This window comes from Oryctolagus cuniculus, chromosome 8, assembly GCF_964237555.1.
Source record: "Oryctolagus cuniculus chromosome 8, mOryCun1.1, whole genome shotgun sequence".
In the NCBI taxonomy this organism is placed as follows: Eukaryota; Metazoa; Chordata; class Mammalia; order Lagomorpha; family Leporidae; genus Oryctolagus; species Oryctolagus cuniculus.
The window spans coordinates 12,038,829-12,059,983 of record NC_091439.1 but is presented as its reverse complement, the minus strand read 5'-3'; the positions used below and the strand labels follow the sequence as shown (position 1 = coordinate 12,059,983).

Sequence of the window (21,155 nt, the reverse complement as noted above, 5' to 3'; positions counted from 1 at the left end):
CTTCTAGCTAGTTTTCTTGTAGAATATCTTACACAACCTGGATTTGTCTGTTTGTTTCCCAGAGTACAATTTAACAATTCCCTGTATTTCCCAGAAACAAGAGATTTGCTCTGGCAACTAACTGGTTTCAGAAGAACTTATTAGGAAATAATACAACAAAGGTTACCTCATTCTACACTACATCATAACAAGAGAAACATGGCATCACGTTATCTCCCTGTACAACTCTGATCACTTGGTTCAAGTAGCAATCTGACAGATGTATTGTAAAGGCACGTTTTACCCTTTTCTGTCATAGTAAATGATCTGGGGATTGCTAATTGGCAACCATCCATAGACATCCTGTTCCCAGCAGTCTTGAACCCAGAGGTTTTGGCATCTATTGGTGTTTCTTGCTATGACTGTTTCTTAGGAGTTTACACATTATGATTATTTTCTGCCTCCACTACTGCTTCTACAGTTCTCATCGAGCAAGGCTTTTCTTTTTCTCTTCTTGTCATTCTGGGCTCATGGATTATTTTTTCATTTCAAGGTTTAAACATTCATTGCAATCAAGCTTTAACTGATGCTTAGGTTATTCCACATTTAGCTGGTTTGAACTCCTCTGGGTTGGTTATTTGAATGTAAACCATCCATTTTTGAGCACTTCTTTGTTTTCTCACTTGCTATGTTTTCTCCTGAGAACTGGGATCATGCGTTTTTCTAAGAAGCCTCAGACTCTTTCATTGGCATACAGTATTTAGAGACTAAGACATGGATGCTTTCTTTATTCTCTTAAATGTACTTTCTGGTTCCTAATAAATAATAACAGACTAATTTGACTAACTTAAATTTCTTGCCCAATAAGATAAATGACATGATTTCAAGATCACCATAAACAGTAGAACTAATAAATACATGAGAACATAGTGTATGAATGATTCTTATATCGACATTAATGATATATCTTAGGGATTTGGTCTTATCTGGTCACAAAGACGTCATTGTTTTCCATCAACATATTAATATTCCAAAATATGGATGCACCATAATTTATTTAGCCATTATTGTACTGAAGGTATTTTTGCTATTACAAATAATGTTGCACATACATTTTAATGCACATTTCTGTTAACCTTCATGCATATTCTTTGAGTTATTTGTCTATTCATATTCCATTTTCTAATTTGTGTTAATCTGTAGAGACATTTAATTAGGTTTGTTAAAACTATGCTACATGTTACAAATATTTTCTACTAAGTGGTCTTCGTCTTGTTATGATGTCTTCTCTCAGAGAGGTTTGTTTCAATTTAAGGGAGTCAAATGTGTTTCCCTTTTGAAATATATGATTCTATGTCAAGAGAACAAACTTTGTGTCATATGTATATATACATATAAATATACACAATTCCCTTTTCCTTTTTTATTTCCATTCTCTGGGCTCTATCCTGCATCAGTAGCAAAATTTTACTCACTACAACTGGATAGAGGATTTTTTTTCTTCCAATGATAAATACCAAATACACAAAATTAAAATCAAAAATCTCACAAAAGAAAAAATAATAACCATCAACCTCTGCATTTAACAATAAGATTTAAAAAAAAAAAAAAAGGATGCTCCCTTTTTGCAGTCCAAATGCACAACTACTTGAGGGGGAAAAATATACTACAAATCCAGCAAACAACTTAATTTGGTAATTATTTAGCGATACATATAAGGGGAAAGAGAAACAAACAAGAACACCAGCAACACTGCAGATGCTCCATAAAACGAAAAATCAATTGCAGAACACTGCTTATATGAAAGAAGTCTACTCACAATGTTTTTGTGTTTTATTGGGGCAAGTGTTTGGCCCGGCAGCTAAGAAGCCAGTGAAAAGGCTGGCACTGTAGCCCAGCAGGTTCATTCACTACTTGCAATAGCAGCCTCCCCTACAACAGTGTCAGTTCAAGTCCCAGCTGCTAGGCTTCCGGATCCAGCTCCCTGCTAATATGCCGGAGGTAGCAATGGGTTGGGTCCCTGCCATCCACATGGGAGACGCAGATGGAGTTCCTAGCTCCTGGTTTCAGTGTGGCCCACCCCAGGCCATGGCAGCCATTTCACGGAGTAAACCAGTGAAAAATCTTGCTCTCTCTGTCTCTGTCTCTCTGCTTTTCAAATCAGTAAATCTCTAACAACAACTGACACCAATTTGATGCATAACTCTGGTTCCTGACTGCTAAAGCAGATCCTGGGAGTCAGCAGTCATGATCCAAGTGATGGATTCCTGCCACCAACCACATAGGAGATGTGGATCGAGTTCCAGGCTCCCAGCTCTGACATGGCCCAGCCCAGGCTGTGGCAGGCATTTGGAGAGCAAACCAGTGGATGAGATTGTTCTGTTCCCCTCTCTTTCCCTCTCTGTCCTTTCGCCTCTCTTTCAAAATATAAACAAGTAAGTAAAACAAATAATCTTTACAAAAGAATAAAATTTGGAAACATACATTGTGCCTCTGATGTCAAAACGGATTCTAACAAACTTTAGCACTAAAAGAAGAAATCAACATACTAATGTATATATCCTTGCTATAAACTTATTTCCTGAAAAAAAAAAGCCTAAGTATGCAGCAGATTCCAAACTTTTGAATTGTAGAACTCTATCATGTGATTGGAAACTTTTTCAAATTAATTATTTGGGAATACAGACAGGGAAAACACAACTTGGCTGAACAGCTCTGTATTCTAGGAGTTCTAAGTCTCTACTACCATATCTCCATCTTTAGTCACTTTCCTGTGGAAATAGTCAGTGAATATTGAGGTCCCACCTGGCCTTTTTTATAAAAAGATGGGTATTATAAATAAGCATGATATCACAGCAAACAACCCAAATTACTTAATCCAAGTTTCTAGATGAATATGAATTTTTTTTCTTTTTTTTTTCTTTTTTTTTTTGACAGGCAGAGTGGACAGTGAGAGAGAGAGACAGAGAGAAAGGTCTTCCTTTGCCGTTGGTTCACCCTCCAATGGCCGCCGCGGCCGGCGCGCTGCGGCCGGCGCGCTGCGCTGATCCGATGGCAGGAGCCAGGAGCCAGGTGCTTTTCCTGGTCTCCCATGGGGTGCAGGGCCCAAGCACCTGGGCCATCCTCCACTGCACTCCCTGGCCACAGCAGAGAGCTGGCCTGGAAGAGGGGCAACCGGGACAGAATCCGGCGCCCCGACCGGGACTAGAACCCGGTGTGCCGGCACCGGTAGGCGGAGGATTAGCCTGGTGAGCCGCGGCGCCGGCTGAATATGAATTTTTAGAAGAGAGAAATCTGTGTATATACTCTGAGTATACCATCTTCTTTCCTTTTATTCTGTTCCATGGAGCAGAATGAGATCTAGATTAACATATATTATGTCATCACTGGGAATCCCTGCCCTATAACTAGCCCATCACACACAAATGCAAAGCAGAGTTGGAGTGAGCATCCATCCTTTCTCTAAAAAAAGATCTAAGTTTAGATGCAGTCCATCATACAATGTCACAGAGAGCTTTCCAAAAAAGGTTCACTTTTGTTTAATAAATCTGTGAAAACACAGTTATGTGATAATATGAAAAAATCTGCTTTACAACGTGGCATATTCAATGATATATGATTTTGTTCTGTATATTAAAAAGGGAACTATTATGTGTCACTTATACATATGATTAAAACATTAAACTAAGAAAAGTTAGATGCCATGGAGGCAGGTATGAATTATAATTTTTTTGTAGATGTGCTAATAGATGATGTAGGTGACTTTTATCCTTTTATTTTACAAATTCTAATGGATGTGTTTACAAATCTAAATTACATTACAAAATAAGCAAGAAATTCTCCATTTTATAACATTTAAGGATCTTTTTTATATCTATGTATTCTACCAACTTAATCATTTAGCACACAGGAAGCCATATGACATAGCAGACACTCAATATTTATAGAATAAAGTTATTTAACTTTCCTAAGTTTTAGTTTCATCTGAATGAAACAAGCATAGTAGTGCCATCATATAACAACTGCTTAAGATTACTAATACTTGTATAGAGCAGATGCTAAAATGCTAAGGCTGATATCTTGTTTCAGTAAATACAATTATCACAAATGTTGCTATCAGTATAGTTCATAACTTTAAAAGCCCAAATAATTCCCTCAAAGTTTACATGAAAATAAAATTTTTTGAGGAAGTAGGCAAGCTGATGCTAAAATTAATTTATAAACGTTTAAGTAGGAATAAAATGTAGGAGAAAGGGGCCGACACTATGGTGCAGTGGGTTAAAGCCCCACTCTGCAGCACCAACATCCCATATGGATGCCAGTTCAAGTCCTGATCCAGCTCTCTGTTATGGCCTGGGAAAGCAGTAGAAAATGGCCCAAGTGCTTGCGGCCCTGCACCCAAGTGGGAAACCCCGAAGAAGCTCCTGGTTCTTGGCTCCTGGCTTCGGATCAGTGCAGCTCCTACCATTGCGGCCATCTGGAGAATAAACCAGTGGATGGAAGACCTACCTCTCTCTCGCTCGCTCGCTCTCTCTCTCTCTGCCACTGCCTATCTGTAACTCTTGACTTTCAAATAAATAAATAAATCTCCCTTTCAAATAAATTTTAAAAAAAAATGAAGATGCAGTCCCAGGAAGCAGCACTTCTAGAAGACAGTGGGAAGGCCGGTGCCGCAGCTCTCTAGGCTAATCCTCCACCTTGCAGCTCCGGCACACCAGGTTCTAGTCCCGGTCGGGGTGCCAGATTCTGTCCCGGTTGCCCCTCTTCCAGGCCAGCTCTCTGCTGTGGCCAGGGAGTGCAGTGGAGGATGGCCCAAGTGCTTGGGCCCTGCACCCCATGGGAGACCAGGATAAGTACCTGGCTCCTGCCATCAGATCAGCGCGGTGCACCAGCCGCAGCGCACCAGCCGCGGCGGCCATTGGAGGGTGAACCAACGGCAAAGGAAGACCTTTCTCTCTGTCTCTCTCTCTCACTGTCCACTCTGCCTGTCAAAAAAAAAAAAAAAGAAAGAAAGAAAAAAGAAAAGAAAACCTTTGATAAACACTAAGTATATTTTAAATATATTGCTATAAACAAAGGTATGAACAAGGACAGAACAATTTGTACTTAAGTATTATATTCTCTGGCAAATTATAAAGGAATTTTTTAAAATTATTTATTTGAAAGAGTTAGAGAGAAGGAGAGACAAAGAGAGCCCTTCCATCCACTCCCCAGATGGTCATAAAGGGCAGGGTTGGGCCAGGCTGAAGCCAGGAGCCAGGCGCTTCTTCCAGATCTCCCATGTGGGTGGCAGGGGCCCAAACACTTGGGCCATTTTCTGTTGCTTTCCCAGGCCATTAGTAGGGAGCTGGATAGGAAATGGAGCCCCTGGGACATGAACTAGTGCCCATATGGGATGCCAGTATCACAGGCAGCGGCTTTACCTGTTAACACGACAACACTGGCCCCTATAATGGAATTTTTTAAATGTGAAGAAAAGTAGCTAAAAAGCAAAAGGAAAAATCAGCTCATTGGCGCTGACTAGGTAATAAATGAATACCAATGGATGTTCACTTAGTACAGACAAACCAAACATCAGGAAAGAACTCTAAGGATATCATAAAGAGAATCAGTATAAAATAAGTCATTAGAACAAAAATACCAAGCCTCCTAAGAAGATATTTTTTAAAAAGAGTAAAAGAAAAAGCCTATGCAGAAGGAAAACCAACAAGTATAACATAGAATAGCACTAACCATATCATATCAATTAGATGAAACATACTACTTATTATAAGTAAAAAATTTCAAGTTGCTTATTTGACTAAAGAGAACACAGCACTTACAAAAGCAACAAAACAAATATAATGTTTAGGAATAGATTTAAGAAAAGAGCACAATTTTGTGAGGAAAACCTTAAAACATTTCTGAGAGATAAAAGGGGGAAAAAAACCCTCTATTATTTGGGAAAAATAACTAATCATAAAGATACTGAATCTCCTCAAGTTAATGAATACATTCAATTAAAAACCAAGAAATTTTTTCCTAGAAATCAGCAAGTTGATACCCAACTTCACTCACAGAAAAAAGTATATTTAAAATTTCACTGGAAATCTATTACACTAGCAAGAACACAAAAACGGACCGCACACTTTGTTGCAAAGTCTGTGAAGAAACAGGCCTTACCTTGCCTGTAAATAGGAATGCAAAATGATACAATTTCTGTACAGGGAAAATTAGCAACATGTATCCACCTACCAAACTACCTGTGAGCCTAACATTTAACAACGCCATCCACTTCCAGCAATCTACTCATTAGATACAATTCCAACAAGGGAAATGAATTTATTTGGCTTTTTTTTTGGTACCACAACAATTTTGTCAAAAACCAAAAAAAAAAAAAAAAAAAGACTAGTTATATAAACTGTAGGATTTCCTTACAGCAGAGTATTACAACGCAAGAGAGCTGTGAAACAGAATGTGTAATATTACTATGGGCTGATATGACATAATTTCCAAGAAAAATTATGAAAGGTACACAGTTTTTTTAGTATGTTCTTATTCGTTTTTAAAAAGGAACTGAATCCATACATACATAAATGCATATAAAATGCTTATTTTTTTCAAAGACAAACAGCAAAATTATAAACCAGAAACTAATAATAAACTTGGCTACCCACAAAGTGACTGAAAATGGCAAAAAGAGATGGAGAAGGAAATGAGACTTTAAATAAATAGGACTTTGTATGTATTTTGAGTACCACTTTTAACCATGCTATGGCCTCACCACAAAAAAAAAAGGTTAATTATATCAACAATGGGGGAGGAGGCAGCACAGGCTGAATACAAAGGAAAGTAAATGTTTTTCATGTTGGTGACACAGAAGTATAATTAAAAAAACATGAGCATAGTATGCTCAACAAGGCATGTAGTCAGAGTTCTATGAACAAAAAACTGCATAGAAACCTTGAATTTTCTTTGCTTATATGATTTATAATCAGCAGAATTGGTGTAGTAGTTCAATTATTTTGTACATGAATGTAGTGTATTGATGCTGTTAGTAACCATGATCCTCACTACAGGAAAAGACAGATAAAATGATCAAACAGCAAGAGGAGAGTAGAACACCTGTGGTGCTGGACTGCAATTACAAATATAAGTGCTTTTATCTTCTTCTGCCCAGTGAAGAACCACTAGAAGCAAAGATAGCCAGGAACGCAGAACACATCATACTGGAGACTACTGATTAAGAAATGCCATTCCCCACTAAAATAAACAAGGACCCTTCGTGAATCGGCCAACTCCAGATTCGGGGTAGGAGAATCTGGAGAATCTGGGCGTAGGTTTTGAGTCCTGGATGGCTCCACTTCTATATCCAAAGGAAATTAAATCAGTCTAGCAAAAGAGATATCTGCACTCCCATGTTTACTGTGGCACTATTCATAAAAGCCAAGAAATGGAAACAGTCTATGTGCCCATCAGCTGATGAGTGAATAATATGTGAACATATACACAATGGAATATGATTCAGTCATAAAAAAGAATGAAGTCTTGTCACTTGCAGCACATGGAGGGAACTCAAGGACATTACGTTAAGTAATTATGCCAGGCACAGAAAGACAAACAGTGCATGATCTCACTCATATGTGAAAACCAGAAATGCTGATCTCAAAGAAGTTGACAGAATCATGGTTTCCAGACACCAGAGAATAAAAGAAAGGGAGAGATGGGGAAAACTTAATTAATGGTACTAAGCTATCATCAAAAGTTCCGTTCTATGAACAGGAGGGGTCCACAGATAATATATTTACTTTTTTTAAACTAGGAGAGAAGGTTTTTAATGTTTTTACCATAAACAAACGATAAGAATTGTAGGAGATAGAAGTGTTTACTATCCCATAAAAACACCTGCAAAACTGGATCCAATATGGGCACCAGTTCATGTCTTGGCTGCTTCACTTCTGATTCAGCTCCCTGCTAATACACGGGCATATGGGGAAAGCAGCAGAGGATGGCCCAAGTAGTTGGGCTCCTCTACCCATGTGGGAGACCCAGATGAAGCTCCTAGTTCCTGGCTTGAGCCTGACACAGCCTTGGTTATTGTAGCCATTTGGGGAGTCAACCAGCAGATGGAAAATCTCTCTCTCTCTCTTCCTCTCTCTGTAACTCTGCCTTTCAAATAAATAAATACATCTTTAAAAAAAATTGTAAAGGATACTTTCAAAATAGTAGGCAAAAGAATAAGATTAGGATTCTTTAAATATATTTTAATTTATCAGAAATGTTCTGAAATGATAGCAAAATGTTAACATTTGTTCATTTTGGCAGGATGACATATGAGCATCTTATTAATATCCTTTCTTATACTTTTAAGTATTTCTGGGGCCAGCGCTATGGTGCAGTGGGTTAAAGCCCTGGCCTGAAGCACCAGCATCCCATATGGGCACCAGTTCAAGACCCAGCTAGCCTCTTCCAATCCAGCTCTCTGATGTGGCCTGGGAAAGCAGTAGAAGATGGCCCAAGTCCTTGGGCTTCTGCACCCACGTGGGAGACCCAGAAGAAGCTCCTGGCTCCTGGCTTCGGATTGGCGCAGCTCCGGCCACCATCTGGGGAGTGAACCAGCGGATGGAAGACCTCTCTCTCTCTCTCTCTCTGTCTCTACCTCTCTCTGTAACTCTTTCAAATAAAGAAAATAAATCTTTAAAAGAAAAAAGTATTTCATCACTTAAATTTTTAAATTTCGAAAGAACTGCCATTATACAATTCGTAGTTCAATTCTGCTATGCGACACTTAAATTCTGTGATTCCTGGCTTTTATTGCTTTGAAGAACTTTGATTTAAAAACAGGCCTCTGGTGACTCCATCTATTTGCATCTGATAACAGTTGACAGATGCAGATCAACACTTCCAAAATGACCAATAATCAAACTGTTATTTCCTAGAATTAAAAAATTTAATTTGAAATGTAAGCTATCCTAGTGACATTGTATCTTTTCTGATGTAATACTTTCCGCACTTGATCTTGGCCAAAAGGCCAAGAAGTGATAATGTAATACTTTCTGTATCTTATATATAGATCTTAAGATTTAACATCATTTGGAGAACTGAAAGTTTACCTATTGTAATAACTGAATTTTGTCAACAACTTTGACCTAACTCTATTAAATGATTCTATTAGTTATTATTTTAAATATTAATTAACAGAAGGGGGGGGCTACTATTGTAAGACACACACAATAAAACTCCTCTAAGTTTTTTAAGTGATTTGGCAGTAATTTAGTTCTTCACTCTGTCTCTTAAAATGCTTTAATCTATTTGTAAAAATTTTCTATTTTCTGCTTAAAAGAAGGTCAACGGCTTTCACTTCACTGCTCTAACATAATCATGAATTGAAATACGAACTCTTAGCTCTTTGGATCCACAAAGCTACCAGTATGCCTAGGCAATAAAGCAATCCGTTCATTAATGCTGCAGATAAAGCAACCTTTTGTTAGTCTCTGAAACATCAGGAATCTCACAGACCCTAAATCTGCAATTTTTCCCTGATTTTGCCATATGAACTTGAAAGTTTTCTTACATGCCATTTATTTTAACAACTGAAACACTAACATTCAGAAATTCAACCTTCCTCTCTGGGCAATTTAATAACATATTAGTTCCAACTGCAGAAAAGTATCCCTCAGTGAAACTACTTATATTTTATTTAATAATTCTCTTGTTTCCCAGAGTTGATTTGCACAGAAATCCATGTCATATTCTATTAAGCAACTAAAGGAACAACCCTTGTAACAGTCTCAAAACGAAAAAGCATACGTGTTCATTTATCCAATTAGCACTTACTCATCAACCACAGTAAGGCATGAAGATTTTGCAAAGATTAATACACAATTCCTACCATCTATCAACTCAATTCAGGTAGTAAGATAGGTATCTAGCACAATTATTGTAATATATCTTATAATACTGCTAACTACTAAATACAATAGTTAATATGAAGAATAAAACTGAGTTTAAATAGGATTAAAAAAAAAACTTCCACAAGGAGACTTTTAAGGTTAAATAAATGGTAGTGTATTTTAGGTTTAGTAAACAGCATTTATACAAACACTGATGAATCGAAACACTGTGGTAAAATTTGGAAATTTTTAATTCAGTAAGGCTAAAATGTATCACGCATATAAGAAATTATAAGGAAATGTCTGTCAGCACCTGAAAAGCCATATTTTTATTACTGTAGACGTTAGAATTATTTCAGGCAATGGGCAGTTAATAGAAGTTTCTAAGAGGGACAGTATAGATAGTGCTCAGGTCTGTTTTTGAGAACGGTCACCCCTGAACTACCTATATTCCCAAAAACCCCTATTTTCAATAATCTCAGAATACGAAAATAATAAAGAATACAAAAATTCAGGTACCTCAAGAGTACATGAAGGCTAGATTTTCAAAAATGGTTTATGCTCAGGATAACTAGATACTACTATGTATCACTAATTTAAATTTTATACTTTCTAAGTTAATTGCTGTTCAAGGAGAAGTATCAATTAATACATGAAATAGTAGTTCCAGTATTAGATTTTTTTTTTTTTTTTTTTTGACAGGCAGAGTGGACAGTGAGAGAGAGAGACAGAGAGAAAGGTCTTCCTTTGCCGTTGGTTCACCCTCCAATGGCCGCCGCGGCTGGTGCGCTGCGGCTGGTGCACCGCGCTGATCCGATGGCAGGAGCCAGGTACTTATCCTGGTCTCCCATGGGGTGCAGGGCCCAAGCACCTGGGCCATCCTCCACTGCACTCCCTGGCCACAGCAGAGAGCTGGCCTGAAAGAGGGGCAACCGGGACAGAATCCGGCGCCCCGACCGGGACTAGAACCCGGTGTGCCGGCGCCGCTAGGCGGAGGATTAGCCTAGTGAGCCGCAGCGCCGGCCTCCAGTATTAAATATTTTAAAACCAACTGAAGTATCAGGAAAACATCAGTTTCCATGAATTGTAAAGTCATGTTATTGGCTGTTATAGAATGCAAAAAAATCAATCAAAAAACTTTGCACACTGCAATCCTTGTGGGGAGCAACTCGGACTAGACTAAGTTACTGGAATTAAGACTTATTCTATGCATCTGCTCTCCCACAATATGGCGCTGAGAAGGGAGAAACAGCTTCTACACAGCTGCCTCCAGTTCAACCAATAAACTGTAGGACCTACTCCTGATTGGAGGAGAGCAGCGTACTCGGCGTGTGGGCAGCCGAGTTGGGATTGGTGGAAGAGGACTATAAAGGAGGAGAGAGACAACATGAACCAGGAACATCTAAGGGGAACACCTGTGCAGCCCCCGAGAGAGCCGGCCGGCGGTGTGCCGCTCCCCCGCGGAAGTGGGGAATGTGGCAGGGGGAACCGCCCTTCCACGGAGGTGGAAGAGACGGTAGCCAACCCGGGAAGGACCAGCAGCCAACCCGGGAAGGGCCAAGCAGACGAAAGAACAGCGCAGGGTCCTGTGTCGTTCCTCCACGAAGAGGGGGAGCGACATAATGGTGCCGTGACTCGGATATGAAGCCTAGGCAGGGTTAGTGTCGCTCCTCCACGAAGAGGGGGAGCGACAATCCTTACTGTGGAGGTCCACGGTCCTGTCTGCCTGGCAGCCCTGTCTCCCGCCAAAACTATTCTTACAGCTACTCCTTCCCTCGCGGCCCCTCTCCCTGGTTCCTGCAGATCTCCATGCTCTTACAGGATCCTACGGTGAGTTCATCCCACTTGACTCAGCTAGACCAGTGTTTCCAAGTTGTCGGTTATTATGAATCTTGAAAAAGCTCTGTGACCATATACTTCATTTCTTTTGGGGAAGTGATGTCTCCAACTACAAGGAATGAAGATAGAAATCAACAGTTACAACAAACACTATAACATGGATTAACTGTGCCATATGGAATAAGTCAGTTACAAAAGAACAAATTCTGTATGGCTCCTGCAACACAAGGAACTGAGAGCAGTCAAATTCACAGAGACAAGAGTGTAGTGTGACAGAGGATACTGGCACTGGCCGCAGGGGAACGAGGGAGTTACTGTTTAATGGCTACAGAGTTTCTGTCTGGGATGATGCAAGCACTCTGGAAATGGATAGTGGAGACAGTTACAAACTAATGTTAATATGCTTAATGCCACTGAACTGTTCACTTAAATATGGCTGAAATGGTACATTTTATGCTATCTATTCTTTACTACAATTTTTAAAAATCTTAGAGAAAAGACTTATGTATTAGCTTCCCTAAAACCCAAAAAGCATTAAGTACCTAATACTTACTAAGTATCAGGCACTTAGTAAATACATACTGACTCATATAGTCCTCACAATGACACTGCAACACAGTCTGTCCTAATGAGGACGCTGAAGCACAAAGCAGTGAAGTCACTTCGTCAAAGTCAGAGTTAGGAAATGGTGGAAACAAGACCTCAAACTCTGGCAGCCTAACTCCTCCAGAGTCACACTCTTAACCACCATAATATACTATCTCTCAAGCAGCAAAAATTTCAACACATCTGTATGTTGTCAGTACTCTACAGAAATGCGAAATAGCAAAACTCAAAATCCCTCTCTTTCAGTATCTTTGATACACATTTGCACTGAAAATAATGTGTATAATGGTATGATTATGAACAAAAGTATTTATCTACTTTTAATACTTATTAGCTCACACCTTCATTTGGCAGTGAGGCACAATAAAGTTTAAAATTTATAGTCAAGAGTACTCAATACCAAAATGATCTTCTCACATGGTTAAATAAGAAAACAGAAAGATAATAAAATTCAAGAGCATTTGAGAACCATTTGACAGGTCTTTAACGTATACTTCCAAATTTGCCAATATAATCAAAAAGAAAGCATTATCATCTCTAAACCATCCTGTCTTAACTCTTTATGATATGCAATAATAAAAATAAACAATAAAATGGTTTCAATTTTAATCTCTTTAATTAAAAAACTATATCAACACATTCAATAAACATAATATTGTAGACACTAAGTGTCGCTCCCCCTCTTCGTGGAGGAACGACACAGGACCCTGTGCTGTTCTTTCGTCTGCTCGGCCCTCCCCGGGTTTGCTGCTGGTTCTTCCCGGGTTGGCTACTATCCCTTCCACCTCCGTGGAAGGGCGGTTCCCCCTGGCCGCTTTCCCCACTTCCGCAGGGGAGCGGCACACCGCCGGCCGGCTCTTCTCGGGGGCTGCACAGGTGTTCCCTCAGATGTTCCCCTTAGATGTTCCCGGTGCATGCCGTCTCTCTCCTCCTTTATAGTCCTCCGCCAATCCTAACTCGGCTGCCCACACGCCGAGTACGCTGCTCTCCTCCAATCAGGAGCAAGTCCTACAGTTTATTAGCTGAACTGGAGGCAGCTGTGCGGAAGCTGTTTACTTCTCTCCCAGCGCCATATTGTGGGAGAGCAGATGCATAGAATAAGTCTTAATTCCAGTAACTCAGTCCAGTCCGGGCTGCTCCCCACAACTAAGCAAGAATATACGAAATACTTCAACTAGTTCATGGAAATATACATTTATTTTGGTGTAAAAAATTTGAAACTTTACATAGTTCTTTCATAATATACAATTTCCATGAACTTTCTGAAGACCTGTCCATGCACTGATTGCAAATCTTTTGCAACAAAATAAACGTTTCCTTCAGTTCTGTTTTCCATGAACTTTCTGAGGGCATATACCCTGCCCTCAGAAAACTCAATTTCCTAAAGAGATTGATACTCAGTAGTTAAACAAATGCGGCACGACTGTAATAAAAGTTATGAAAACACATAATAAGGGCACTTAACCCTAAAGAGAGTTCTGAGTAACAAAAGGCTTTCCCTGTGGAAGTGACATTAAACATATTTGGAAGATTTTCAAAAAGTGAAGATGGAAGTGGGCTGGGCGTTACATACAGGAGGTAAGATAATACTGGGGACAACCACATCCCATATCTCATTAACTGAATTCAGGTCCAAGCTCCACTTTTGATCTAGCTTCCCACTAATGCTTATCTTGGGAGGCAGCAGGAGATGGCTCAGTACTTGGGTACCTGCCACCCACATGGAAGACCTGGACTGAGTCCCTGACCTTGTCCAGACCCAGCTGTTGTGGATATCTGGGTAGTGAACTGGCAGATGGGAGTATGCCCACTTGCATGTGCTCTTTCTCAAATATAAATTTTTTTAAAAAAAATTAAAAAGTGAACAGAGATTCAGGGAAGTGGATGGTAGGGAGGAGAAAATATAGAATCAGGATATAGTTCACAAGAAAGGGAAATTACATTGGTCTTTTTTATTAAGCTGGTACTGAATGTATATGTATAGTTTTTAAGCCTTCATAACATTCTGACTTACAAAATGCTTGTATATAGACAATTTCACATATACACAAAATAAAACATACTGTGATAAGCTCCTAGGTACCCATACCCAATTCTGGCAACCGCTAGCACTCACCATGTGAGAAGATCATTTTGGTATTGAGTACTCTTGACTATAAATTTTAAACTTTATTGTGCCTCACTGCCAAATGAAGGTGTGAGCTAATAAGTATTAAAAGTAGATAAATACTTTTGTTCATAATCATACCATTATACACATTATTTTCAGTGCAAATGTGTATCAAAGATACTGAAAGAGAGGGATTTTGAGTTTTGCTATTTCGCATTTCTGTAGAGTACTGACAACATACAGATGTGTTGAAATTTTTTTATTTCATCTACACTGCCCATCCTCGGGCACCCTACTCAAATATTTTTATAATTTTTAGATACAATTTTCATGCACTGAAACATTTAACTGTACAACTTTAACAACCAGATAAATTCATGTAACCCACAGCTCCATCAGACACTAAGCATTTCCATCGCTTCAGCAGACACTTCTGTGCCCCTTGCTAGTCTAACACGACATGCCCCACAATCACAGGTGACCACTGCTCTATTCTTTCATTATCATCATTAGCTTTGCCTGTTCTAGAACTTCACATAAATGAAATCGCACAGCACTGTATTCAACTTCTTTGTCAGGCATGCCTGTGACACATCCACATCATTTTGTGTACATGAGTTGTTCCTGTTTTATTACTGAGTAGGAACCATTCCATTGAATGAATGTAGCAAAATCTGTGTTCATTGTGCTACTGATCGACATCAGGGCTGCTTCCAGTTGTTAGCAGATATGTATATATCTATTACAAACATTATTCTAAAAGGCTTTCCATGGACATGTGTGTTCATTGCTCTTGAAAAAACACCTAGTATGAGGACACGGTGAGAAGGCCTCACCACCTGCTAGCCAAGGACAGGAGCAGATGAAAACAAAACAGCCAATCCCTTGATCTTGGACTTTCGGAATCAGAATTGGGGGGTATTAATTTTTGTAGTCTAAGCCTCATAGTTTGGAGTATTTTAAGGCAGCCCTAGCACTATACTAGATTAAAAAAGAGCACATCAAAAAACAAGCACTTACCTTACTAACAAAGGGGTTGGTCATTGGTATCATTAGCAAATACTATGTGGTGAGATAACTAAAAACTGAAAAGGTGTGTCAAAGGTGAGAAATGAAAACAAATACTGATTTCAAGTATTTGGCTAAGAAACGGAACAAAAGGGTCAGATATATGGTATCCATGAAGACTTACTGATTGTTTTGGTTTATTTTTTAAATAGTAGGAATCGAGTATCCTTAAAAACTTACCAGAAGAATCAAGCATAAAGAAAAATGCTAAGGAACAAAAGAGATAATCAACACTGCACAGTACCCCCAGAGAGAGGGCAAGAGAGGGAGAGAGCCTTAGATAAAAAGTAATACTTGTTACGGGCTGGCGCCGTGGCTCAATAGGCTAATCCTTCGCCTTGTGGCGCCAGCACACTGGGTTCTAGTCCTGGTTGGGGCGCTGGATTCTGTCCCGGTTGCCCCTCTTCCAGGCCAGCTCTCTGCTGTGGCCAGGAAGGCAGTGGAGGATGGCCCTGCACCCCATGGGAGACCAGGAGAAGCACCTGGCTCCTGACTTCGGATCAGCGTGGTACACCGGCTGCAGCGCACCAGCTGCAGTGCGCCGGCTGCGGCGGCCATTGGAGGGTGAACCGACAGCAAAGGAAGACCTTTCTCTCTGTCTCTCTCTCACTGTCCACTCTGCCTGTCCAAAAAAAAAAAAAAAAAAACTAATACTTGGGCCAGCACTGTGGCATAGCAGGTAAAGCAGCCGCCTGCAGTGCCAGCATACCATATGGGCGCTGGTTCCAGTCCCAGCTGCTCCACCAATTCAGCTCTCTGCTATGGCCTAGGAAAGCAGTAGAAGACGGCCCAAGTCCTTGGGCCCCTGCACCCATGTGGAAGACCCGGAAGAAGCTCCTGGCTCCTGCCTTCAGATCGGCACAGCTCCGCCTGTTACAACCAATTGAGAGTGAACCATATCTCTCTCTCCCTCTGCCTCTCCTTCTCTCTCTGTGTTACTCTGACTTTCAAATAAATCAATAAATCTTAAAAAAAAAAAAAAAAAGGCAACACTACCTTACCTCTAGTTTAACATTCAGCTGGAATAAAACATAGGAAGTGCAATGAGCAACTGAAGGCTCTCACAAGGCAGCCCTATTTTTACTAGAAAGTTACAAGAAAATTCTTCAGTAGAAAGAGAAGGGCCATGTTAGAGGCTTAAGGAGAGTGGAAGGTTGAAAGAACCATACATAAAATGACAAGGGGCCAGAGATGTGGCATAGTGGGTAAAGCTGCTGCCTGCAGTGCTGGCATCCCATATAGGCGCTGGTTAGAGACCTGGCTGCTCTCTGCTATGGCCTGGGAAAGCAGTAGATGACCCAAGTAGTTGGCTCCCTCCACCCGGGTGGGAAACCTGAAAGAAGCTACTGGCTTCTGGCTTCAGATCAGCCCAGCTCCAGCTGTTGGGGACATTCAGGGAGTTAACCAAAGGATGGAAGCCATCTCTCTCTGCCTCTGCCTCTCTGTAGCTCTGCCTTAAAAATAAATAAATATAAATCTTTTTTTAAAAAAAAAAAAAAGGAAACCAATTGACAAGAGTAATGCAATATTTCTAGGCAGTATTAGATCCAATTGTGGTTGATCACAAATTTATAGAAAACAAATGTCCTTTTAGGTGACTTCATACTGCACCTTTCAAGTGGTACAGGACTGGTGAAATCACCCAGAAGTGGGATTTTGGCCAGACAAGGGGCACAAATATATATAAATAATGGGAAGTTAGGATACAGACAAGAAGTAGCTCAAGGACATGAAAAATGGAGAAAGCAGATGACTAGAACAGGCAAAAAAAAAAAAAAAAAGTTGAAAGTACAAATTGGTTGGAGGAATAGTTATGATGGGAATAATTTATCATGCAATCCTGAAGGGTACAAGGTGATAATTGGTGGGGTAAGTTGGAGGAGAAAATGATCCGATTTGGAGAGATCAGGGAACTAAGACTCGGATGTTGATGAGTCATCCACAGAGATGCTGAAATCAGCAAGAATTCCTGTAGGACCTGGAACACACAAGGATATTACGATCAATGTGCTGCTGTCTTCCCAGAAGGAGACTCTACCAGGAAGGCAGTAAGTGACAGGTTAAAGGAGTCAAGACCAGTAACTAACACTGTACTGAATGCTTTGTAATCATGGACTTACTTAATTCTTACAATAATCTATACTACTACAGATGAAGAAACAAACTTGAAAAAGTTAAAAGAGAATTAACCAAGGTTATTCTTTTTTTTTTTAAGATTTATTTTATTTATTTGAAAGATAGAATTACAGAAAGAGAGAGGGAGAGACAGAAATCTGTTGTTTCATGCCCCAAATGGCCCCAACAGCACAGGCTGTGCCAGGCCAAAGTCAAGAGCCTGGAGCCTCTTCCACATCTCCCATGAGGGTGCAGGGGCCCAAGGATGTGGACCGTCTTCCACTGTTTTCCCATGTGCACCAGAGGGAAGCTGGATCAGAAATGGAGCAGCCAGGGCTGGAACTGGGGCCCATGTGAGATGCTGGCATTGCAGGCAGCTGCTTAACCAGCTATGTACAATGCCAGCCCCAAGTTTATTCTCCTAAACCGCTTTGTTATAGGAAACTGTAAGATACCAAAAACCAGAATGAGAGAGTTTCAGGATACGGAGTCCTCAGAAAGAAATCTCAATTAGAGAAAGCTATACTTCCAGTCTCAATAATACACCAAATGTGGTGACCAGAAAATCCTCAACGAAATTTTATCCAGAAAGGATATATCAAAATCATTCTTTTAAATGAATTTTTCAGATACAATGAAAGAAAAATCTTTAGTACCAGTAGCACAGAAAACAATCTAAAGATTTCAAGTTGGCAATGTTCATTCCCTACGATGGTTTGTTGGTCTTAAGCCGTATTATTGACTTCTGACTCATGTTCAGGTTCCAGAGATGAGATCTTCGGCCCTTAGTGGAAGACTGAGAACTCGATCTCCTTTCTTCCTCCAAATACTAACACACACATGAAGCCAAGTCCCAGGAAGAGACCTAACTTAGAGTAGCCAAAAGAATCTATCATCAGAACTAAGAGTTTGGCAAGATTGCTGTATACACAATCAAGATACAAATAGCAATTTCTTTCCCATACTTATTGATTTATAATCATAAGCTATATACTGTTTACAATAATGACAAAACAAATCTAAAGAGTTTAGTAAAGAAAACAATATAATTGCTCGGAAAATAATTATAGAAGGGATGGTGCTGTGGCGTAGTGGGTTAAGTCGCCAGTTTGAGTCCTGGCTGCTCCACATCCCATTCGGCTCCCTGCTAATGGCCTGGGAAAGCAGTGGAAGATGGCCCAAGTGCTTGGGTCCCTGCACCCATGTGGGAGACCCCCATGAAGTTCCTGGCTTTTACCTAGCCAAGCTCTAGCTGTTGCAGCCATTTGGGGAGTGAACCAGGGGATGGAAGACCTTTCTCTCTGTCTCTCTCTGTAACTCTGCCTCTCAGATAAATAAATCTTAAAAAAAAAAAAAAAAAAAAAAAGTAATTATAGAGCACCACATAGGTATACAGACAACAATCATATAATATAATGGTGACAGTTATCACCCACTCCTATCTGTAAATTAAGTGAGATTTCAATAGCAATCCTAACAAAGTTTGAGGTTTATTTTTTGTTGGATTTTCTTTGGGGTGGTAGCAAAAATTTGACAAGCTGACCTAAAATTTTTATTGAGAAAAGATTCACTTGGTCAGATATTAATACAAACCCAAATGATTGTAATTAAAATATGATAATGACATGAAATCAGACAAATCAAATAAGACAATGGTACAGAAAAGAGACTCTAAAGGCCAGCACTGTGGAATAGTAGACTAAGCCTCTACCTGCAGCACCAGCATCCCATATGGTCGCCAGTTCAAGTCGGCTGCTCCTCTTCAGATCCAGCTCTCTGCTATGGCCTGGGAAAGCAGTAGCGGAGGGCCCAAATCCTTGGGCCCCTATACCCATATGAGAGACCCAGAAGAAGCTCCTAACTCCAAGTTTTGGATCAGCCCAGCTATGGCCGTTGCAACCATCTGAGGAGTGAACCTTTACTTCTGGGTGTAAAACCTTTCTTGGGCTGGCGCTGTGGTGCAGCAGGTTAAAGCCCTGGCCTGAAGTGTTGGCATCCCCTACAGGCACCGGTTCTAGTCCCAGCTGCTCCTCTTCCGATCCAGCTCTCTGCTATTGCCTGGCAAAGCAGAAGATGGCCCGAGTCCTTGGGGCCCCTGCACGCTGGTGGGAGATCTGGAAGAAGCTCCTAGCTCCTGGCTTCAGATCGGCACAGCTCTGGCCATTGCAGCCATCTAGGGAGTGAACCAACAGACAGAAAACCTCTCTCTTCTGTCTCTACCTCTCTCTGTAACTTTCTTTCGAATACATAAAATAAATCTTTAAAAAAAGAAAAGAAAAAAAAACCTTTCTCTGTCTCTCCCTTTCTCTATCTGTAACTCTACCTCTCAAAATAAATAAAATCTTCACAAAAAATAAAAGAAACTCTAAAAATCAACTCTCACAGTAAATAAAACAGTTAAGCAACGTTAAGTGAAAACACACCAACTAGAGAAGATATTTACCATATATACTACCAATATCCAGATTATAAAAAGAATTGCCACAAATCAATATAAAAGCAGCAGAAAAAAAATTACAGAGGACACAAAGAAGATTCACAGGAGACCCAAACAACCAAAAACCATGCAAAGATACCCAACCTAACTAGAATCAGTATAATGAAAACAGAAACTATGAAATTCCACTTCTCATCTCTCATATAGGCAAAAATTAGTGACTAGATAAAATTAAATGCCAATAAAGATAAGGAGAAACATGCTGGTGGGTAGAAAATACATCTCTACTTTTTTCTGGACATAGCAATACCTAGCAAAAACAAAGTGGCTCCTAGCTTGGCTATGCTGTGATTCAGCAATTCTTCTTTCAGAAGTCTATTCCAAATAAAAATACATGTTGACTAACTACTTATGTACAAGCATTACAATATTATTTGCAAAAAAGGCTAATTATTTCAGGTTGAAACTGGGCTTTATTCAAGATAGAAAACTAGGGGAAGCATATGGCTTCACAGTAAAGATGTTGGTTAGACACTCATATCCCATCTAATTGCCTGGGCTCAAATCCCAGCTCTACTCCAGATTCTAACTTTCTGCTACTGTACATCCTGGAAGGAAAATGACCACTTGAGTAGTGGGGTCCCTTGCCATCACATGGGAGACTTGGATGCAGTTCCAGGACCCTGGCTGTCACTCGGCCCAGCCCTGGCTATTGTGGACATTTGGGGAGTGAACAGAAGATCTCTCTCTCTTTCTCTCTATGTCACTCTGCCTTACAAATAATAAATGTTTAAAAAAAAAATAGAAGAATGAGAAGCAATTCAAAAGGTATAATAATTGTCAGTGCAGGTAAGAAAAAAATGGTGGTCAAGAGAGGTAGACCTCTGTGAAAGGAAAAAACGGACAATTTTCAGGTCTTTATTAGAAAAATAATACAGTTTGACAATAAACAAAATCCTTAAAATTAGCAAACGAATCAGGGCTTAAGCTGCAAACAACAGAGCCTACTTCAGGTAGTCTCAACAGTAAAGAATTTTATTAAAATATATTAGTAGACGAATTCTCCCTTGAGAGATTAAGAATCAGCCAGGGGAAATGCAGTTAGGAAAAATACCTAAGTCCTTCCACC

The 21,155-nt window shown here is 40.0% G+C and overlaps 1 protein-coding gene and 1 long non-coding RNA gene across 5 annotated transcripts in view; one reads left to right on the top strand and one right to left on the bottom strand.

Annotated features, from left to right (window-relative positions):
- Positions 1-9,175, top strand: part of LOC127483256 (uncharacterized) — a 38,049-nt gene extending 28,874 nt beyond the window's left edge. The window contains exon 3 of the long non-coding RNA XR_011378225.1: positions 8,330-9,175. This is a non-coding gene — a long non-coding RNA (uncharacterized lncRNA). The remainder of the gene's footprint in view (positions 1-8,329) is intronic.
- FBXW7 (F-box and WD repeat domain containing 7) overlaps positions 1-21,155 on the bottom strand; it is a 212,944-nt gene that overhangs the window by 153,156 nt on the left and 38,633 nt on the right. The gene's annotated exons all lie outside the window — the stretch shown is intronic.